The 15,229-nt window shown below is 41.8% G+C and overlaps 1 protein-coding gene across 4 annotated transcripts in view; it reads left to right on the top strand.

The window, feature by feature from the left end:
* The window catches only part of SLC30A9 (solute carrier family 30 member 9), a 137,327-nt gene that overhangs the window by 7,654 nt on the left and 114,444 nt on the right, over window positions 1–15,229 (top strand). The gene's annotated exons all lie outside the window — the stretch shown is intronic.

The raw sequence follows: 15,229 nt of genomic DNA, 5'->3' as shown, positions 1-15,229 counted from the left end.
TTGCTCAAATTGAATGGGGATTCCAGGTACAAGGGAGCATAGGACCACCTCTGTATGATAGTCTTTTGACCAGAGTGCCTGTACACTGTCACATGAGCAGAGTAGTGATGCCATTCACTCGGGGTAGACTCCTGCAGTAGGGAGGGAGCATGAATTGACGAGTATACTTTTCTAGAGAGTTGAGCTATCAGAAGGCACTTTCTGTTTTCCCTGAATGAGCAGGTGACAGTGTCTCTTTAAAGTGATACATTACCCACAACAGTAAAATCAGTCTGTATATGCAGTAAAGCATGCTTTATACTCGCTGTGGACCCTAAGGGGTTAATCCTGTGCATTGTGTAAAAAGGCTGCTTGATCCTGTCTTCTCTGATCCTCCCCTTCTTTTACTAAAGGGGAGGATCAGCACTCTACACATGGTTAGTTTGGTGTGTATTGCTAGGGAGTTTTTTTTTTTTTTTTTTTTACTTGGGAGAGTGCATGTGATCAGCACAGAGCCAGTCAGCACTGTCCAGACGGGGTCAGAGGTCCTGCAGCCTCATAGAACAGTCAGAGTAGGATGAAAACTCCTGCTACAAGCTGTAATTGGATACTCATAGAAGTCACAAGACTGCTATATACTGCTGATGAGAAAACATATTTAGTAGAGCTGCACGATTAACCGTTAAGAATCGAGATTGCGATCTTAACAAAGTCTTTAGAAGATCAATGGAATTAACTTCGGTCTGTAAACTAGGGAAGTCTAAAGGGGTTGTAAGCCCTCGCGTTTTTTTTTGTTTTTTTTTTTTTTGCCGCAATGCATTCTCTGCATTGAGGTCAAAAACCTCTTGTAGTCCACCAGCCCCCTTTTACTTACCTGAGCCCGATTGTTCATGCGCCAGGGATGAGCACACCCGCTCCAGCCGGTGTCTCGGGTCCTGATTGGATAGATTGATAGTGCAGCCATTGGCTCCCGCTGCTGTAAATCAAATCCAATGGCCCGGGGGCGGAGCCGAGTCCTGCTGTCTGTGTCAATGGATGCAGCAGCAGGACACGGGAGTGCGCCCGCACTGGTGCCCCGAGGGAGAGCACTTCTCCGACGGGGCACTCGAGAATAGGAGGAACCAGAAACGCCACTGAGGGACCCCAGAAGAGGAGGATCAGGGGCCACTCTGTGCAAAACCACTGCACAGTGGAGGTAAGTATGACGTTTGTGTGTTTTTTTTTGTTTTTTTTTTTTTTGTTTTTGTTTTTGTTTTTTTTTGTTTTTTTAACTGAACCTTTTAGTTTATCCTTTAACCACTTAAAGACTAAACCTTTTTCTGACACTTGTTGGTTTGAAGTTAAAATCATTATTTTTTGCTAGAAAATTACTTAGAACCCCCAAACATATTATAATATTTAGCAGAGACCCTGTGGAATAAAATTGTGGTTGTTGCAATATTTTATTTCACACTGTATTTGCGCAGCAGTCTTTCAAATTAAAATTTTGGGGGGGAAAAATACACTTTTTAAAAGTTTTTTTTCTTAAAAAACTAAACAGTAAAGTTTAGCCCAATTTTTTTTTTTTTTGTATAATGTAATGAAGATGATGTTACCCTGTGAGAATCGTAAGCAAATCGTGATCTTAATTCTAAGCAAAAAAATTGTGATTCTAATTTTTCACAGAATCGTGCAGCTCTAGTATTTAGCAGTGAAAATGAAAGTAAACTGCGCTTGTGTATACATATTAAACTTGTGTATAGCAGCACCACTGATGTGAGATATGATCACATAAATAATGTATAGCAGAAGTGTTGCGCTAATATTTATAATTTTAATATAATTTTGTTTAGCGTAACACTTTTTCTATATATCTATTATTTAGCAGGTTATATTTACTAAAATAATTGCATTCCATGTTCTGTGTACTGTGGGAGACCAGATAATGATGAATGCAGGGTCCTGGGTTTAGTAACACTTTTTAACCACTTCATTCCTGACACTTTCACCCCCTTTCTGCCCAGGCTAATTTTCAACTTTCAGTGCTGTCACTGAGAATTACTGTACTTACTGTAATTACTGTCAACACTGTACCCATATGAAATTTTTATCATCTTTTTCAGATAGTGGTTTCCTCTTGATAGTATTTACCGTAATCACCTCTGGGTTTTTTTTTTTATTTTTTGCTAAATAAACAAAAAAAAAGTTTAAAAAAAAAAAAAAAAGTTTTTTTCTTAGTTTTTGTTATAACGTTTAGCAAATAAGTACGTTTTCTTCTTCACGGATGTGTTCTGATGAGGCTGCACTGATGACCAGGGCACTATGTACTAGGTCGACCGATATATCGGCGGGCCGATATATCGGACGATATTTGGTGTTTTTTACTTAATCGGCATCGGCCGATTGTGCTGATAAAAAAGGCTGATATCAGCGGACTTGCAAATGACTTCTGTAATAGAAGTCATTACAAGTTGCCTGAAAACTTCTGTGAAGCACTTCTCTCCTCCTCTGGGCAGCCTGCCAAGTCTGATAAAAAGAACCTCAAGGATACAATGTTTACACTAATGAATGAACTCAATTCCTGTGTAGAAGCTTTCAGTTTAACCATTTAAAGACTAAGGCCCCTTTCACACGATCGGACCGTTCAGGTCCGCCTGTCAGTTTTGACGGCGGACCTGAACGGGCGATCCATGTTAGCCTATGGAGCGTTGGATGTCAGCGGAGACATGTCCGCTGACATCCGACCCCGTCCGATCTGCTAAAAGCAGACGGATGGCTCTACGTCCACATCCGTCGCTGGCGGATCGGATCGGGTGAGATCTGACAAAAACGGAGACGCTGTCCGTTTTCGTCCGATCCCTCCATAGGTGGCAGCAGCGCCTGACAAGCCCCTCCCCGCTCAGTGAGCAGAGAGGGACCTGTCATCCGCCGGCTCAGCGGAGATCAACGGACAGATCTCCCGCTGAGCCGGCGGACCGAGGCGGGCTCCATAGAAACGGAGCCCGCCTCGTGTGAAAGGGGCCTAAATCTTTTCTGACTCTTGTTGTTTACAAGTAAAATCCTGTATTTTCTGCTAGAAAATCACTTAGAACCCCCAAACATTATATATATATATATTTTTTAGCAGAGACCCTAGGGAATAAAATAGCGGTTGTTGCAATATTTTATGTCACACGGTATGTACGCAGTGGTCTTTCAAACGCAATATTTTTTTAAAAAATACACTAATAAATTAAAAAAAAAAACTAAGCAGTAAAGTTAGCCCATTTTTTTTTTTTTCATCCAAAAGTTTTGATTACCTGTTTTTGTGTATTTAATATTTAAGATATAGTTTTTTTTTTTTTTTTTTTTTTTTTTTTTTATCTAAATTCTACATACAAGTGAACTGATTGGAGGTTTGTTTTGTTCAATAAATGTTTAAATGTAAAAAATTTTCTGTATCACTTAAGGTTGCTTCCACACTGGAGCGGGCGTGCGTTGACGGTAAAACGCTGCTAGTTTTAGCGGCGCTTTACCGTCATTTTAGCGGCGCTATTCGGCTGCTAGCAGGGCGCTTATAACCTAGCTAGCAGCCGAGGAAGGGGTTAAATGCGCCGCTGCCGAAACGCTTTGCAGGCGCTTCGGCAGCGGTGCGCATTCATTTCAATGGGCAGGAGTGGTGGAGGAACGGTATACACAGCTCCAAAGATGCCGCTTGCAGCACTTTTTTTTTAACATCCTGCCAGCGCATCGCCTCAGTGTGAAAGCACTCGGGATATCACACTGAGACTACAGGGGAGCTGTTTTACATGCGCTATTTTTAGCCCAAAAGTGCCTGAAATACGCCCCAGTGTGAAAGGGGTCTAACTGTTAGATTTTATGAGATGAAGGGAAAAAAAAAAAAATCGGCCTAATATATCGGCCCAAAAAAATCGGCATCACATATCGGCCATTGGCCACCGCGATTTCTAAATATCGGCATCGGCCAGAGAAAAACCCATATCGGTCGACCTCTACTATGTACTGTAAAATAATGTACTCACTGCTCCCCTTCACAGATCCGGGTCTCCTTCCCTCACACACCGTCTCTGTATGAGGGAAGGAGAGCCTTTAATAGGCAAAGACCTAATCTGTTGACATCTGTGATCGCTTGTGCTTGGACACAGAGATCACGTGGTAAAGGACTGCTGTGATTGGCCCTTTACCCCGATCTGTGATCTACTGTGTCAAAGGCATTCAGCGGTCACGGACACTTCTTGATGCATGTACCAGTGAGGACGTCCAGGGGTGCCCCCCAACAACTGGAGAACAGCCTTGAGGCCGTATATCGCTTATAGTGTGTGCGGCAAGTGGTTAACAAAGTCTGCATGATGGTATGTGGGCATTAGCAATAATGTGCAAGTATGCTTAGCATATTTGCACATTAAAGCGGTTGTAAATCTCACATATGAACTACGAACAAAGCATGTCCCTCTATAGCAGGGATATGCAATTAGCGGACCTCCAGCTGTTGCAGAACTACAAGTCCCATGAGGCATAGCAAGACTCTGACAGCCACAAGCATGACACCCAGAGGCAGAGGCATGATGGGACTTGTAGTTCTGCAACAGCTGGAGGTCCGCTAATTGCATATCCTTGCTCTATAGTGTGTACTTGTCTTAATCCAGAGCAGTAAGTGTAATTTCTGTCTGCTGCTTCATTCCTCTGCATCAGCATGAGATACTTCATCCTTTTTCTTTTTTTTTCTTTATTTAGCCAAAGACAATGGTAAAGAGAATGTATATACATAACAACTTGGTCACAGCAATAAGGCACATCAGACACAGCTGAGGTGTCAGAACTCGTGCAATTAGAACCACTCAGAATCACAGAACCTAAAATAAAAATCACAGAACCTAAAATAAAAAAAAAAATCACAGCACATCTCCACAAAGGCTGCCAGGAGAGCATAAGAACTACAGGATTAAAATACAGAATTCTCAAGCTAACCATCTGAGAAAAAAAATGTCCTATATTAATTTTAAAAAGTGCAAAAATAACAGATATGTATATAGTGAAATGAGGAAAAAGGGAGGGAATGGGTGGAAGGTTGCACCAGGGAGGAAAGGGGATCCCAACCCTCGAAGAAAAACTAGGTTGATGAAAAATGGCCAAGCAAAAGTGTTCTAGGTTGGTTTTTCAGTTCCTGATAAGCAGAGGAACAAGGAAAGTTTGACCACGTATACAATGTATCGTGATCCCATGAATCACTTCTGACAAGTTTTCCTGACACCAAGAGAAAAAGGGTGACAGAGCAGGGTGCTCCAGCTGATTGACAGCCTCAGCTCTGTTCCTGTGTGCTGTGAGAATGGGGGTGTGTCCCTTCATTCCAATCAGCTCTCAGTTCTGCCGTGTGCAATTTCAGCTCCCTGTCAGCTTTTTTTCTGACAGCTCAGACAAGCTGTATAAATTATGGACTTTGAGTGGATGTAGAAAAGACTGCAGATAAACGGGTATGTAGGAGGATTTGTTTATTCTGTGTATCACCTGAGGCCAGTCACTTCACTGGGTATATGTAAGGGTTTACAGTTACTTTTAACCACTTCCAGACCGCCCACTGTACATATACTGCGGCAGGGTGGCTCGGCTGCGCGAAACGACATACTTTGTGCATGAGATACTGTGAGCACATGTGCACCACCGCGCCAGGAGCGCGTGCGGGTCTGGCAGACTGTTATGTCTGCCGGCAACCCACGATTGCACCATAGAGAGGCAGAAAGGGGATCTGTCTGACAGGGGACAACATGGAGATCTGCTGTTCCTAGTGATCAGGAACAGCGATCTCTGCGTTTGTCCCAGTGAGCCCATTCCCCACATAGAACACACCCAGGGAACACAGTTAACCCTTTGATCGCCCCCTTAGTGTTAACCCCTTCCCTGCTAGTGTCATTTATACATTGATCACTGCATTTTTTTTTTTTTTATAGCACTGATCACTGTATTGGTGTCACTGGTCCCCCAAAAAGTGTCACTTGGGGTCAGATTTATCCACCGCAATGTCGCAGTCCCGCTAAAAATTGCAGATCGCCACCATTACCAGTAAAAACAATTAAAAAAATGAAAAGTCCTTAAATCCCCTATTTTTTGTAGACGCTACAACTTTTGCGCAAACCAATCAATATACGCTTATTGGATTTTTTTTTTACCAAAATATGTAGAAGAATACATATTGGCTTAAACTGATAAATACATTTTTGTGTTTAATCTTATTTTTTTTTTTTTTTTTACTTTTTTTTTTTTTTACTTTTTTTTTTTTTTGCAAAAAAAACAAAACGCAGAGGTGATCAAATGCCACCAAAGTGCTGTATTGAAAAATAGCCTGGCCATTAAGGGGGTAAATCCTTCTGGGGCTGAAGTGGTTAAGGCAGGTTTACCTGCCAAAGGAATGCCTCCTATGCTGCAATGCCCACCCTCTTCCTGGGTCTTCTGTCACTTCCATCTTCAAGGTCTGAACTTTTGTCCATCTTGATTGGTGGGGCTGGGATAATGTGATTCCTGCGCATGCACACAGGTGTTGCTTGGTCCCTACACTTGTACACTGAACTGTGCATGCGCACAGGCAGGGTTGAAGATTTTATGGCAAGAGAGTCATAAAGAGTAAGTAATGTATTACTTATAGGTTTATTAATCAAAGGCAACATAGCCATCTTTGGACTGAGTTAAAATATATCTTAAAAGATACGTTTACGTTAAAAAAAGTGCAATTTTTTTTTTTTTTGGAGGCTACACACCCCTGTTAAAATGTCAGGTTTCTGTGATGAAAAAGAATGAGAAAAAGATGAATCATTTTGAGAACCTTTTTAATGTGACCTATAAACTGTACCTGTTGAATGGATGTAGAGTAGAAAACTCTGCAGACAAACAGGTACAACTTGTATAGGAGGATAGGTTTCATCTCTGTTCATCACCTGAGGCCAGTCCTTTCACTGGGTAAATGGAACAGCCACTTTAATCTTCATCATACTTTAATGATCTCATTTCTATGTGGTGTGCGTTTTATTGCAGTTTTTCTAGGCTCATAAAGCCTATAGTATACTGCTGGTGAGGCTAATATAAACTAGGCAGTGTCCAATCAGTTGAAATGTTGCAAGTTGCAGTTTTATAATAACTACTTGTTAAAATCTTAAAAGATGGATAAAGCCAGTGCTCGACAAACCCCTGGCGCCAGGTCGCCATGGTGACAAGTTTTAACCTGGCGCCTGGGCTGCCGCCTGAATGCCCCCCTGCTGTGTATCTCTGGCTCTGCTTGCGCATCTGAGGTGCCCGGACCGGCATAGCGGGTACCGTCAGGTAGAGGGGAGCGGCGGGCGGTCACACATCCACTCTACTCCTCTTCCAGAAGTGGTGTCACTTCCCGATTCCTGTTGACAGTTTCCCCGACCATCAAGGCCGGGAAAGAATGTAATGCAGTACGATTTACATTACATTCAGTGGAGCACAGGGGAGACATCCAGGGTCTTTTAGGACCCTGGTTGTCTCACTAAAGAGAACCTTACAGCAAAACAAATCATCACACCTATGTGATGGGTGAAAAAAAAAAGCTAAGTGTGAAAAAAAAAAAAAAAAAAAATTTTAATTGTAAAAAATAAAAGTTGCACCCAAGTACATAAAATCTTTCCCCTGCCAAGAAAGGGGGGCCCCCCACCCCAACTTATATGCACATACAAATGTAAACTCACGCAGTGGGCGCCTAGGTCTGAAAATGTTGATTGCAATACACATGTTGCATATCGCTGCCCATGCTGGAATGAGAGCAATAATTCTAGCACCAGACCTCCTTTTTAATACTAAACGAATGACTTGTACAGGGCTTATAGAAAATATAGAGTACTGACAAGTTTTTAAGGTTTGACATGTTGGGTATATAGTTACATAGTCTGGTTGAAAAGACACAAGTCCATCTAGTCAACCAATAAAATAGGGAATACCAACAAAAAATCATACGATCTCATTGACACAATCCTATACCCACAGTTGATTCAGAGGAAGGCAAAAATCCCAGCAGAGCATGCTCCAATTTGCGACAGCAGGGGGAAAAAATCCTTCCTGATCACCCGAGAGGCAATTGGATATTCTCTGGATAAACTTTACCTATAAATGTTTGTTAGTATCCAGTTATATTATGTACATTTAGGAAATAATCCAGGCCTTTTTTTTTTTTTTTTTTTTTTTTTTTTTTTTTTTTTTTTTTTTAGAGCAATCTACTGAGCTGGCCAGAACCACCTCTGGAGGGAGTCTATTCCACATTTTTACAGCTCTAGCACTAGGAGTCTCTCAATACATGGGAGAGAAACCTGTAGAGAAAAAAGAGAGCCACATTGTGCTGGCAGTATTGTAGGTTTATCAAAAAAGGATAAAGAGTATTCCTGCGCGATCTTAAAACGGGGGGAGAAAGGAGAAACCAAAATATATGTAAAGTGAGGAAAAGCAGCCTACACCGGGTAGGGTACAGCCTGCCCCTGGCTATAGTAAAGATGGATAAGAATGTGGTGTTGCGCTAATCCTTTAAGTAAACAATGACTCTGTATGTGATACCACAGTGATGGATGGTGAGTGTCTCTAAAATATAAGCATATGACAATAAAACATCACTGCCTAAATGTGACTCTGTAATAAAAAATATAGTGATGGTGAGACTTCTAGCAAGGAGTATAGCTATATACCTATCATAAAGGTAATCCGCTAGATATGACAGTCAAACACACAAATATATGAAAAGTGACTAGTGCTTATGAACAGATCCTTGTACACAAAATATATAAAAATAGCAACTAACTTTAGCATTACTGGTCTCTGACTGGACTGGTATGCACCTGGTGTAGCTCAACACACAACCAGGTGTTTATATACAACGTGAATAGTGCATAACATAAAGTGACAGTCTCAATAGAACTGAGTGATATAAAGTTCATTAGTATACATGCAAAACACATGCAAAATAACAGTGCTCCACTTGAAAATAATCATCTATTCAAAGTCCACAAAGTATATATAAGTGATCCACTTGGTGCCAAGTATACGTGACAATGGTGATTATTCTTCATGCAGCACGGCACACATTGGTGGGCAGTGGCCCCTTACCTGAAGGTAATGGGGTACTCGCATTTAGCCACTTTTAGGCATGGCAACCTTTCGTTGTAAAAACCATGGAATCAACCAGCTGTGGGGGATGGTAGTGATGCAATCCTATCCTGGTTTATCTCCTTTAAGGGCGTATATTCCTTCAAGTAGTGTCCCGGGGTCACCCAGCTGTAGGTGCCTCAGTGTTGTCCATTATCTACGTCTGAATTAGGTGGAGCTTCTCGGCGGACTACGGCGGCGGGCATTACAGGAAATGTGTAGTAGTAGTAGTAGTAGTAGTAGTAGTGCGGCAGGGGGCGGAGTCACGCAGGCTCGCTGGTCCTTGTTTTTGGCGGGGTATGGTGTGCGCGTACCGTGCTCCCCGGTAGTGGTGCTCAGCTGTGTCTAGCTGGCATTGTCACCTGTCTCCGCTCCAGAAGCTCCACCTAATTCAGATGTAGATAATGGACAACGCTGAGGCATCTACAGCTGGGTGACCCCGGGACACTACTTGAAGGAATATACGCCCTTAAAGGAGATAAACTAGGATAGAATTGCATCACTACCATCCCCCACAGCTGGTTGGTTCCATGGTTTTTACAACGAAAGGTTGCCATGCCTAAAAGTGGCTAAATGCGAGTACCCCATTACCTTCAGGTAAGGGGCCACTGCCCACCAGTGTGTGCTGTGTTGCATGAAGAATAATCACCATTGTCACGTACACTTGGCACCAGGTGGATTATATATATATACTTTGTGGACTTTGAATAGATGATTATTTTCAAGTGGAACACTGTTATTTTGCATGTATACTAATGAACTTTATATCACTCAGTTCTATTGAGACTGTCACTTTATGTTATGCACTATGAGCACTATTCACGTTGTGTGTGTGTATATATATATATATATATAGACCTGGTTGTGTGTTGAGCTACACCAGGTGCATACCAGTCCAGTCAGAGACCAGTAATGCTAAAGTTAGTTGCTATTTTTGTATATTTTGTGTACAAGGATCTGTTCATAAGCACTAGTCACTTTTCATATATTTGTGTGTTTGACTGTCATATCTAGCGGATTACCTTTATGATAGGTATATAGCTATACTCCTTGCTAGAAGTCTCACCATCACTATATTTTTTATTACAGAGTCACATTTAGGCAGTGATGTTTTATTGTCATATGCTTATATTTTAGAGACACTCACCATCACTGTGGTATCACATACAGAGTCATTGTTTACTTAAAGGATTAGCGCAACACCACATTCTTATCCAGTATTGTAGGTTTATAAAAAAAATAAATAAAAAATTATTCATAGAAATAGACCCAAATGCATTTGTGGCAGCACGCTGAATGGCTCCTATTGATTTGAAGGAAAGCTTCATGGAAAAGGAAGTATCTGATGCTGTATTTCCAAGAAAAGCAGTGAATGAACAGAAAATGCATACACTTAATGCATAAACGCCAGTCAAAGGAAAACACCATAAACCTATATGCGACGTACTAATTCACTACAAGACTATTGTTATGATTGCTTCATCATGCTTGTAGCAGTAAAAGAAATACTGACTTGTCACATGGCACCACTGCTTAAAGCTGGTTGGATCTCACCCCAGCATTAAAACCTAATGTTAAATGCATTGAGACATGACATGACGCTTACATAAACCAGGTGGAATGGCTGTTGATCCCTTTGATTCATCCAATGTCAGTGCTTGATCCACTGTGCATCCAGATTTTGAGCCAGGGTTTTCACAGCTCTGAACCTGGAAATGCCCAGAGCAGAGCACTTCCAGGTTCACAGTCAGCAGAGGAGATCGAGGAGCAGATGTTCCTCAAGCACCTCTTGTTTGCCATCCTGACATCATTTGTTGTGGTCTTAGGCTCCAGGGAGGGGCGAGGAGAACCCAGGAACCACCAAAGCAGAGAGAATAGCGCCCTGTGTGTACATAACCGTGATCGGGTAGCTTTTTAGCTGCTCAGATTACTTTCCACAAGGGTTAGAGCCTGCTTATTAAAACTAAAACAAGCTTACGGCTGCAGTAGTGCTAGACACTTTCAAAATGGTGAGGAGGTTGAAACCCATCTCAACACAAAGGTAACCAATGTATCCACCACTTCAGTCTTTATCTGTGTGCCAACTGGTCGTTTCTTCATGATATTGTAATGCCACTGCAGTCTTCTGGATCCTGGGAGGGCCCCACCGCTGGGTCGCCAATAGGAAATGTCCACGTCTCCCAGGCAGAGACACAAAACCCTGAAAGGGACCCTCCTCCTTTGCATGAAGAAGATAGAAGACTTGGGACCTGGTGCTTCACATGTCACAACAGGTAGGTAAAGGGGGTTTCAGCTTAGGTTTTTTTTTACTAAGAAATTAATTTAAGGGGCAAAGGATGAGGAGGGAGTTTATGCCCAATGTCTAGCTTCAAGTCCTCAAATTTAGATGCGGTTCCCTTGAAATTAATGCATGTGGTTTGTTTGTTTTTTTTGTTTTTTTGTTTTTTTTTTGTGCACATATGACTTTTTACAAACTGTGTTCAGCAGTTAAGAAGTCAGCTTTTAGGTATGAAAATAAAAGAAAGTTTAACTCAAAAGCATCAAGTATAGAACTATAGAAAACAGGTGACCTGCTTCCTAATTTTACCAATATAAACCATGTGTCAAACACACTGGAAGAGGCATTTAGAAGTGCTACTTATGGTGACTTTGTATAGATATAGCAGGTAACCCTGAATGTCGGTGTGTGAGCGGCTGCTACTGTTGGCTGTTTCTTTGTTTCTATTCCTTGATTTTCTCACCAGAGAATTTATTTTCCTATTTTATAACTGTAAATGCCACATCAAGCACTTTGCTCTTTTGTGAGAATAAAGGCTTTGTTTTCAAAGCTTTCCTTTTAGACTGCTAAGTACTTATGCTGGCAGTTTAGCTGTTCTAAATGTCGTCTTGTATGAAAAGAAGATGAAAATGTTTCACACAAAGCCTCATAAATGTTCAGGATTTAACACAACAATGGGACTGGTTTTTGATGTGTATGAAAAAATCACATACCTAGTATGTGTATGTATGAATGTCAGTTAGAGACCTTAAATTGTAAGCCCCTTAAGGGCAGGGACTATTGTGAACATAAAAATAAAATGGATCTCCTATCTATCTGTCTATGAGAGTGTTTGTTTATTTTTATCAGTTTACGAAATGCAAAGTGAGCGAACGGAAAAAATAAAATATCGAAATCCAATCATCATTTGGTGCGACTACCCTTTGGCTTCAAACTATCATAAATTCTTACACTTGTGCATTTTGTACACGTGCACAAAATCAGGGATTTTGTAGGATTAGCGTCAGGTGTATGATAAACCAATTATATCAATCAAGGGCTAATGATCATCAATTTCATATGTAGGTTGAAACAGTCATTAACTGAAACAGAAACAATTTTGTGCAGGAGGCTTAAAACTAAGGGAGGAACAGCCAAACACTGCTACTAAGATGAGTGTATGGAGCTCAGTTTCATATCAGGGGTCATACACCATGGCAAGACTGAGCACAACAAGACACAAAGTAGTTCTACTGCATCAGAAAAGTCTCTGCCCCAGACAAAGATTTCAAAGCAGACTGGGGTTTCAAGAGTTTCTGTTCAAACTCTTTTGAAGCAGCACAAAGAATCGGACAACACTGAGGACCATAGACACCGTGGTCGGCAAAAGAAACTTAATGCAGCAGATGAAAAACATATCATGCTTCCTTTCGGCATTGGAATATGACCAGCAGTGCCATCAGCACAGACCTGGTAGCAACCAGTGGGACCCAGTTACACCCATCTACTGAAGTGGTCTTCATGGAAGAATTGCAGCCAAAAAGCCATACCTCTGACCTGGAAACAAGGCTTAGGGGCTAAAATATGCACAAAAACATAGGAACTGGGGTGCAGAAAAATGACAGCAGGTTGCTCTGGGCCTGAGTCAAAATCTGAAATATTTGGCTGTAGCACGAGGCAGTTTGTTTCTCGAAGGGCTGGAGAGCGGTACAATGAGTGTCTGCGGGCAACAGTGAAGCATGGTGGCGGTTCCTTGCAAGTTTGGGGCTGCATTTCTTCAAATGAAGTTGGAGATTTGGTCAGGATCAATGGTGTCCTCTATGCTGAGAATTACAGGCAGATACCTCTCCATCATGCCATACCATCAGGGAGCGGTGTGATTGGCCCCAAATGTATTCTTCAGCAGGACAATGACCCCAATCATACAGCCAATGTCATTAAGAACTATCTCCAGTGTAAAGAAGAACAAGGAAAAAACAATTGAATCTATTCTCAATTTGTTCATATGGGGATCCAGCAGACACAAATTATCTTGGAAAATACTTAAAAACCCAGTGACATTGGGAGGAGTTGCTCTTCCAGACTTTCAGGACTATTATCTTGCCTCCCGACTGTCCCACTTCTATCATTTTCACAAGAACAAGCTACCAAGATACCAGCTGCTACTCTGTGAACACCCTGATAACCCAGCTCATACCCCACTTCAATCAGTCCTAAGGGCCCCATTGACAGGACATACCCCCCAACATAAAGCAGGCATGTTGACATATCACCGGAGGGTGTGGCGGTTGGCACTACAAAAACTCGGGATTCCACAGATTCATTCCCACACCCCCCCTTTGGTTCAACACACGCCTACCTGAGCTGTTGTCTATCCCAGACCCTGCGGTTTGGATACGTTGCGGGATCTTGTATATACACCAGATCATGACGACTACGGGACTTAAAACATTTCAAACATTTCAAACATTAAAAGACGAATTCTCACTTCCCAATCACCTCCTTTTCAGGTACTTACAACTTCGCCATGCTATACAAACTCAGTTTGCTGGCTCCAACCCATCCCTGACAGTCCCCTCCATAGTAGACACGATCACAGGTGCTGAGCCAGCCAAACTAATCTCCACTCTTTTTATTCCGCCATCCGTCTTCCCAACTCCATAGCCCTGGCCTATAGTGCTAAGACTAGATGGGAGGTGGAGGTTGGAATGATTGAAGATGAGGATTGGGATGAGATCTTGGAAGGCGTGAAAAAGGTTTCCCCTAAACTGTCGGACCGCCTAACACAGTTGTATATCATACATAGAACATATCTGACTCCTCAGAGGATAGCGCGTTTCAAACCATGCATAATCCAGGATGCCGTCTATGCGACCACACCCAGGCTCCTTTCTATCACCTTATATGGTCCTGTCCAATTATCCAAACATACTGGATACAAATGATACGCTTCCTCCACGATCAGATGGCTCTCCTGCTACTCTAGACCCAAAGATGTGTCTGCTACCTGACTTAGACGCTGACAAACCCCTCGTACCTTTCTACATGAAACGCTATTCTTAGCGAGAAAAGCGATAGCCTGTAATTGGATGCAGGCCCTACCCCCTACAATCAGTGTTGGAAAAAAGAATTAATGACACTCTCCCATACAAGAGGCTGATTTATGTACATAGAGGATGCCCGCTTAAATATGAGCAGGTCTGGAACAGATGGCTGGAGGATGGTGAAACATGTACTTGAAATGTTGATATCTTCCTCTCTTTTTCTTCTCTCCTCCTCTCCCTTCTCTACTGTGTACTGGCTTCATGTCCCGGTGGATATTTCACCCGATATCATGCAGATAACTTAATGTGCTCATGTATGTATTGCTGCTCTGGCCATGTTGGCTTATATTATTTTTTATGTACCAAGCATATATTTTCTTAATAAAGTTGGTTTTCCAATTAAAAAAAAAAAACATTCTGAAATGAAAGAACAAGGAGTCCTGGAAGTGATGGCGTGGTCCCCTCTGAGCCCTGATCTCAACATCACCAAGTCTATCTGGGATTACATGAAGAGACAGAAGGATTTGAGGCAGCCTACATCAAAGAAGATCTGTGGTTAGTTCTTCAAGATATCTTGAACAACCTACCTGCTTAGTTCCTTCAAAAACTTTGCAAGTGTACCTAGAAGAATGAATGTTTTAAAGCCAAAGGGTGGCCACACCCAATTTTGATTTGGATTCCGCCTTTTTTTTTTTTTTTTTTTTTGTGCATTTTACTTTCCATTTTGTTAATTGATACAAATGAACTATTTTAGGCTTCTATTTCAGAAAGCATTCTTATTTACGTGTGTGTGTGGTGGGTTTTTTTTTCCACCTGCCTAAAATGTGTTTTG

This window comes from Aquarana catesbeiana, linkage group LG01, assembly GCF_042186555.1.
Source record: "Aquarana catesbeiana isolate 2022-GZ linkage group LG01, ASM4218655v1, whole genome shotgun sequence".
Lineage (NCBI taxonomy): Eukaryota > Metazoa > Chordata > Amphibia > Anura > Ranidae > Aquarana > Aquarana catesbeiana.
The sequence above is the reverse complement of the archived record's forward strand: the minus strand, read 5'-3'. Positions and strand labels throughout refer to the sequence as shown.